Source organism: Myotis davidii, unplaced genomic scaffold (assembly GCF_000327345.1).
Source record: "Myotis davidii unplaced genomic scaffold, ASM32734v1 scaffold1671, whole genome shotgun sequence".
Taxonomy (NCBI): domain Eukaryota; kingdom Metazoa; phylum Chordata; class Mammalia; order Chiroptera; family Vespertilionidae; genus Myotis; species Myotis davidii.
The window spans coordinates 87,085-95,362 of NW_006285368.1; the positions used below are offsets into that span (position 1 = coordinate 87,085).

At 37.8% G+C, this 8,278-nt stretch overlaps 1 protein-coding gene and 1 long non-coding RNA gene across 2 annotated transcripts in view; one reads left to right on the plus strand and one right to left on the minus strand.

Annotated features, from left to right (window-relative positions):
- Positions 1–8,278, minus strand: part of LOC102754588 (mitochondrial intermediate peptidase) — a 92,099-nt gene that overhangs the window by 45,291 nt on the left and 38,530 nt on the right. The window lies entirely within an intron of this gene.
- Positions 4,614–8,278, plus strand: part of LOC107181894 — a 21,614-nt gene continuing 17,949 nt past the window's right edge. The window contains exons 1-2 of the long non-coding RNA XR_001512602.1: positions 4,614–4,700; positions 7,410–7,419. This is a non-coding gene — a long non-coding RNA (uncharacterized LOC107181894). The remainder of the gene's footprint in view (positions 4,701–7,409; positions 7,420–8,278) is intronic.

Consider the following 8,278-nt stretch of genomic DNA (forward strand, 5'->3'; position numbering starts at 1 on the left):
CTCCTCTTTTTTTTTTTTTTTTTTTTTTTTTTTTTTTTTTTTTTTTTATTCTGGGCCAGTTTAGCTTTGAGGCTCCAGCTCTTAGGCCTCCACTCCTGAAAGCAGGTATCTGTTTTTTTTTCGGTTCTATAATCAAAACTCAGTATCAACTCCAGCTCTGAGATCCTGGCCTCCTGAAAGCAGGTTTCTGGGTTTTTGTTTACCTTCTATATTTGTTAAAATGTTTCAAACTGCAGGCTCAAAGGCCTGCAAGGCAGGCGGGGGAACGTTGGCTTCCTCCGTCACTGAAGCAAGCAAGCCTCATGTTAGTTTCAAGCTGCCTGGCTGCCGGCTGCCATCTTGGCTGGCAGTTAATTTGCATATCGCCCTGATTAGCCAATGGGCAGGGTAGTAGTCGTAAGCCAATTACCATGTTTCTCTTTTATTAGATAGGATACCTAGAACTTGTAACTTACTTTCCACCACAGCAGCTTAAACACATATCAAAACATACCACATAGCTATGTTTACAGCTAAAAAGGAAGGTCCTATACAAGTGATGATTAAAGTAAGTATTATAAGTTCAGATGTTGACACTGCTGGACCTGAGGAAGCCTTCTGGGACCTGGGGATGGCCTATAGCTGACAGCCAGCAAGAAGATAGCTTAAGTATAATAATACCAATCCTAAGTATAATAGTAAGAGTAAGTTAAAATGTTAACACTGCTCTCCAATATGCAAAAATAGGTATCAGGCATAAAACCTTCTCCATATTACCAAACAAATAATTTCTAAAAATACCATGATGAGAATTTTAGAACATCCTAATGACAACTAGAAAATATTTTCTATGCTAATGGTAGAATTATGGCCTAATTTAAGGAGACTGGACCCAGTCTTAAAATCATTCCTAACACACTGACAAATCTTTCTAGGCAATTTAAATAGGAACATCAGACACATTGTTAATGATGAACGAAGTACTCACCAGGAGTATGTCTCCTTAGTATGCCAACCTTAATTGTTAATTTTATTTTATATATGGTTATTGGAAAAATAAAAAGCTTTACGAAACAAAGTAAAAACCCTGGAAATATCAGATTGTGTCTATCAAAGCTAACCTTTTAGCACAGCAAAGTTGTAAATTTCAATAAGAAAAAAAGATGTACATGAATCAAGTGGAAATGCATTTATTAGATGAAACATGAATAGGCGATATTAAACTAATTAATGAGGTAATAAACAAAAAGTAATAAGCAGGGAGCTGGAACTAAGACATGCTAGCTTTTATCATCCTAATCAAAGTTCCTTAAATACTGCCTTTCCCCTTGCTTGTAACATCTCAAAAGGCACATTCTTTTTCATTCAAAAGCAGGGGTGGGAACCTTTTTACTGCCAAGGGCCATTTGGATATTTATAACATCATTTGAAGGCCATGCAAAATAATCAACTTAAATATCAAATTTTTAATTAGCCTGCTATATTTGGTCAAACGTTTAATTTACTCACCCCTAATGCCTTGGTTGGGGCTGACCAAATGATTTTGTGGACCTTATATGGCCGAGAGCCAGATGTTCCTACCCCTGTTCTAAAGGAACCAAGTAATGAGGACTTTCACAAGCAGTTATCTAGACTTACCAAGAAAAACAGTGGGAGGACTCAAATAAATAAAATTACAAATGAAAGAAGAGATTACAACTGATACCACAGAAATACCCAAGGTCATAAGAGACTATGAAAAATTATATACCAAAAAATTGGATAACCCAGAAGAAATGAATACATTTTTCCAGAAACATACAACCTAAACAACCGAATCATGAAGAAATAGAAAACCCGAACAGATCAATTACTAGTAAGGTGATTGAATCAGTAGTCAAAACTATTTCAACAAATAAAAGCTCAGAATTAGATGGCTTCGCTGGTGAATTCTACCAAACATTTAAAGAAAACTTATACCAACCCTTTTCAAACTTTCCCCAAAAACAGAAGAAAAGGGAACCAAACTCTTTTTATGAGGACCGTATTACCCTGATACTGTAGCCAGACAAGGAAAGTACAAGAAAAGAAAATTACAGGCCAATATCCCTACTGAACATACTGGTAGATGCAAAAATCCTTATACACCACTATTAAGTAGGTTTTATTCTAGGGATGCAAGAATAGTTCAGCATCCTCAAATCATTTTTTGTGATACACCATGCTATCAAAATAAAAGATAAAAACATATAACCACCGCCATAGAAACAACAAAGCATTTGACAAAACTCCACTTCCTTTCATGATAAAAACTCAACAAACTGGGTATAAAGGAAACATAGCTCAACATAATAAAGGCCACAAAACTCTGTTGCATTTCTATATATCAACAATGAACTATCAGAAAGAGAAATTAAGAAAATAACCCAATTTTAAAAGCATCAAAAAGAATAAAATAGTTAGGAATAGATTTAATCAAGGAGGTAATTTAATCTGTACACTGAACTATATAAGACATTGATGAAAGAAATCAAGAAGCTACAAACAATTGGAAAGATACCATGTTCATGGATTGGAAGAATTAATATTTTAAAATGTCCATAGCACCCAAAACCATCTATAGATTCAATGCAATCACTACCAAAATTCCAATGGTATTTCCACAAATTTTAAAAAAATTCTAAAATTTGTATGGAACCATAAAAGACCCTGAATAGCCAAAGCGATCTTGAGAAAAAGGACAAAACTGAAGGCATCATGCTTCCTTATTTTAAACTCTACTACAAGGCTATAGTAATCAAAACAGTATGGTATTGGCATAAAAACAGACACACACAGGTCAATGGAACAGAACAGAGAGCCCAGAAATAAACGACACATATAGGGTCAAATAATTTATGACAGGATAGCCAACAATAGTGAATGGGGGAAAGGATCGTTTCTTAAATAAATGGTATTGGGAAACCTGGGCAGCCACATGCCAAAGAAGAAAAATGAACCCCAATCTCACACAACCTGGGAAAAGAATATGTACCTCTTTATATCCTGTGCCTATAACAGTGTGCTCAATAAATATTCATAAAAAGATGATAAAATGAGTAGAAAAATTAGAATCAAATTACTATAACTTAGATACAATTGACATCTAAAAGTCCAAATTCTTTTTCTAAACGTAACTAGTTTCAATAATCACTAAAATTATAAATATGTCAACAAATAGGTAAAAAATAACTAATTAATTTACTGACCATACACACACACATCTGAATTTCTGAAGTGACAAAATTAAAACTGTTACTAACTTTTATTAACTTCTCATAGAATTAGGCTAAGGTACACTGGTAATACTGAAGAATGCATGACTCTAATATTCATAATATTTTATCCCTGAAATTTGGTGTCTGCACAATAATATCTTCATTTACCTGGCTTTTACCTATTAACACTTACCTAATAACTTTAAATGATATTTACAAAACTTCTTTGGTCCAAATAGCTGCTACTTTCAAACTATTTTCTAAAATTCACATGGCACAAGATCTCTCCATATCATTAAACAGTACATTCCATTAACTTTCATTTATGCTTTCTAAAATGCACAAAAGTTATACACATGCAATTAGGAAATATGTCTTATTAGGGTAAGATAAAATTGAATTAATAAAGATGGTACAAAACACCTTCCCCTCCAGAAATACATAATAACTACCTCCCTGCCCTCTGTGTAATACTATGAAGGTATTCCAGAAGTTTATTAAGTAATAGCCTATTCTGAAGTGTGGCCTAGGGCTTGTGATAGTATGTCATCTGCAGGTCATGTTACTACCTGTATTTTGTACAGAGTAACTGACAAAAATAAAATATGTGACTGATCCACTGAAATTACTAGGGTTGCCTGCTTTCTGTCAACATGTCATCAATCCTTCCTGATTATCTCGTCTGAAGAATTTCCAAAATTCCTGATGCAACAGCTTTTAGCAATTTCTTACAAAAAGAGAAACTGCTATAGTTATGGTTGAAACATCTGGAAAACCTGGGTAATGCCAAAGAGCACATATCCTCGCAATTCAAAGCGTTAAACATAACACCATTAGTTAAAATTTGTAGTCATTATAAAAATGCAACACCTAAGTATTATTACAACTCTTCATATAAATATAGTATCAAATTGCATTATTTTGCAATATTGTAATAATAGTACCTATATATAGGCCTTCTTATTCTCACATCTCTTAAATTGAAAGTTGAGAGTGTAATCTTCAAAAGGGACAGCTGTGAGTGATGGCTCATTAAGAGTAACAGGAACTAAAGGGCTTGTATTTCCTTCTAAATCTATAGGTTACTACAGTGGTCAGCAAACTCATTAGTCAACAGAGCCAAATATCAACAGTACAACGATTGAAATTTCTATTGAGAGCCAAATTTTTTAAACTTAAACTATATAGGTAGGTACATTGTTATTAACTTAATTAGGGTACTCCTAAGCTGGCCTTTGCTAAAAACGTCCTCAATCTGATTGAGGTACATTCGCTGAGGTCAACTTCTTCCAACTCTCCCATCCACACTCATCTTGTATACTTGTTTCGTCTATCTCCTTTCCGAAAACTGACTTCTGTGCATGGGCCACGAAGCTTCAATCGCACTATACGTGCGTGCCTGCACGTGGTATTTTGTGAAAGAGCCACACTCAAGGGGCCAAAGAGCCGCATGTGGTTCGCGAGCCAAGGTTTGCCGACCGCTGGGTTACTAAGTTCAATCTTATAGCCAGAACACTCTTGAGGTAAGCTGATCTCTAACTTGTACAGCAACTCAATCTCCTCCTTCATGCAAAGCAGTAGAGAGCCGGTCAGGTGTGACTCATCACACCCTTCCTTCTTAAGGCATGTCATCATTTATTCTTTTTAAAAAAAATCAGATAAAATTCACATACCACAAAATTCACCTTTTTAAAGTGTATAATTCAGTGACCTTTAGTATATTTACAAAATTGTGCAACCATTAATTCTTATCTTATTCCATAACATTTTCATCATCCCCAAAAGCAGCGGTTCTCAACCTGTGGGTCGTGATCCCTTTGGGGGTTGAACGACCCTTTCACAGGGGTCGCCTAAGACCATCGGAAAACACATATATATTACATATTGTTTTTGTGATTAATCACTATGCTTTAATTATGTTCAATTTGTAACAATGAAAATACATCCTGCATATCAGATATTTACATTACAATTCATAACAGTAGCAAAATTACAGTTATGAAGTAGCAACGAAAATTTTTATGGTTGGGGGTCACCACAACATGAGGAACTATGTTAAAGGATCGTGGCATTAGGAAGGTTGAGAACCACTGCCCCAAAGGAATCTCTTACCCATCATCTCTTAGCAGTCACTCTTCATTCCCTCATTTCCCCTGGCCTGATAACCACTAATCTACTTATTAGATTACATAGATTTGCCTATTCTGGACATTTCAAATAAATAGAATCATACAATAGTTGATTTTTTGTGTTTGGCTTCTTTCACTTAACATATAAGGGTAATTCCTGTTGTAGCATTAGTCAGTATTTGATTTCATTTTATGGCTAAATAATATTCCATTGGATGAACATGAAACATCCACTCATACAAATGTTGACTGAAGGATATTTAGGTTGTTTTCATTTTTTTTTTGGCTATTATGAATAATACTACTAACATTCATGTCCAAATTTTAGGGTGGCATATATTTTAAGTTCTATTGAGTATATACCTAGAAATGAAATCGCTAGGTCATATAGTAATTGTTTAACTTTTTGAGAAACTGCAAAACTGTTTTCCAAAGCCATTATACCATTTTACATTCCCACCAGAAGTGTAAGAAGGTTTCAATGTTTCCACATCCATGCCAACACCTAATTGTCTTTTTTATTATATCTATCCCAGTGGGAATAAAGTAGAATCTCATTGTGGTACTGATTTACATTTCCCTAAAGGCTAATGATGCTGTGCTTACAGGTATCTACCTTCCCATTTTGTGAATTATTTCACTTTTTTGATAGTGTTCTTTCAGAGGTTTACACTTTGGTCAAGTCATATTTCCCTGATTCTTCATATCCCTCTAAGCTTGAATAAGTGTCTAGGCCAGTGATGGTGAACCTATGACACACGTGTCAGAGGTGACACACTAACTGACTTTTTTGGTTGATTTTTCTTTGTTAAATGGCATTTAAGTATATAAAATAAATATCAAAAATATAAATCTTTGTTTTACTATGGTTGCAAATATCAAAAAAATTTCTATATGTGACACGGCACCAGAGTTAAGTTAGGGTTTTTCAAAATGCTGACATGCCGAGCTCAAAAGGTTCGCCATCACTGGTCTAGGCATTTAAAGAAGCAGTCATCTCTACATTTTATGGAAGACTTTGGAAAGAGAGACTTTCACTTATGGCTGGGGGCATATTTGAGCATATTGTGATCCCAAGTTTGGGGACATGTGGTGACATCAGGTCTAGTGCGGGGGTGGTAGGAGGAGGGCGTTGATATATTTTGGTTTCAGTCTGCTAGGATCCATAGCACTGACAATTGTATGATCCCTCGCAAGCGCGGTATGGGATCTTCAGTGGCTGCAAGGGCTCCGTGGTGCCTCCAAGTCCAGCAGCTAGAGAGCAGGTGGTGGTGGCTGGAGCCAGTGGTGTGCGCACTTGGCTGCAGGGACCAGCTGTGTAGTGGCAGGGGATGGAAGTAGACACACAAGTAGTGGTGGGAAGCAGGGTAAGCAGCAAGGGCCAGAGCCACCTATGGGCTTACCGGCAGCATATGCGGGTCCCCTGGCTGTGGGCATGCTGTCCCATTTGCTATAGTCTCCCCCTGACTAGGCATATGCACTGTAATGGAGACTGGTCTAGGGTACACAACTGAAGGGACTAGCTGCAACTGAGTTTGGTGGGTGGTGCAGGCCTGTGACAAAAAAAAAAAAAGGACCTGATCTGAGCCCACAAGAACCTGTAGAGGCCCTGGCTGTTGGTGCCCTCTCCCATGTTGACACAGTCTCCCCTTGGACAATTGCACATAGTGGAGGCCAATAACAGGCATCAGGCCAGTGGCGTGGTGTGCCAATGCACAGCTGAAGGGGCTAGCCTGAGTGTGCACACAGCATTGGAGGTCAGCCATGGTTGTCTAGGCTGGTGCCTTTTGCTTATGTTGCCGCAGAAGCCTGACCTGGTGCAGTTCCCAGGCTTCAGCAGCAGAGGAAATGGGAAGGAGCAAGGAGGGACTCAGGCAGCTGGTGTCAGCAAATACAAAAAAGCTGTGGGGTGAGGCAAATGCTGGTGAAATCTGCAGAAAGTCCATGGCTGTGCTGGACAGGTCTGTAGAATAGGGCACATTGATCCATGAGTGCTCCGCTGCTATCAGTAGCCCTGCTTTTCTTCCTTGTTCCTAGCCATGTCTACATATCTTAGCTTTGCCAGTCTAGGGGAGGTGAAACCCAAGTGGGACCTTTGCACGGTATCCTGAAAGGCTGAGGAAGCTAATCATTCACCCTTCTCTTCCTTCCTGGGCAAGGTGAATTATGTAGAGCTGGGAAGTTCCCTTCAGGCACTGAGTACTGCCAGCTTGGGAGATGGCATGATGAAGCCAAAATGAAGGTGTCTCCCTTCTCTTGCATTTTTTTGCTTGTTCTGTTGTTGTTGTTTATTTTCTACTAGAGGCCTGATGCACGAAATTCGTGTGGGCTCGGCCCTCTCAGCCCCTGCTTCGACCGGAAGGTCATCCAGAGGATCGTTCTGCTGTTCGGTCTAATTAGCATATTAGCTCTTATTATATAGAATACACAAGATCAAGTCACCTGCAATAAGGATAATTTCACTTCTATTTCTTTTTCTTACCTAACTGCTCTAGTTAAAAACTATAGTACAATATTTAATGGAAGTGGTGTTGGCAAAAAATGTTGTCTTATTCCTATCTTAGGGGAAAGCTTTAAGTCTTTCACCACTACAGTGTTAGCCAAGGGTTTTCTCTAGATGTCTTTTATCAGCACTGACCCTTGATTACTTTTTTTTTTTAATTGTTTTATTGCTTAAAGTATTACAAAGAGTATTACATATATCTCCTTTTTTCCCCACCCTTAACAATCCCTCGGCCTCCCCTACCTCCCAGTGTCTTATGTCCATTGGTTATGCTTATATGGATGCATACAAGTCCTTTGGTTGATCACTTACACCCCTCCTTTCCCTCCCAGCCCCCCCTGCCTCTCAACCCTCCCCAGGTTTCCCACTGTACTTTGACAGTCTGTTCGAGGCAGCTCTGCCTCTGTATCTATTTTTTAAAAATATATTTT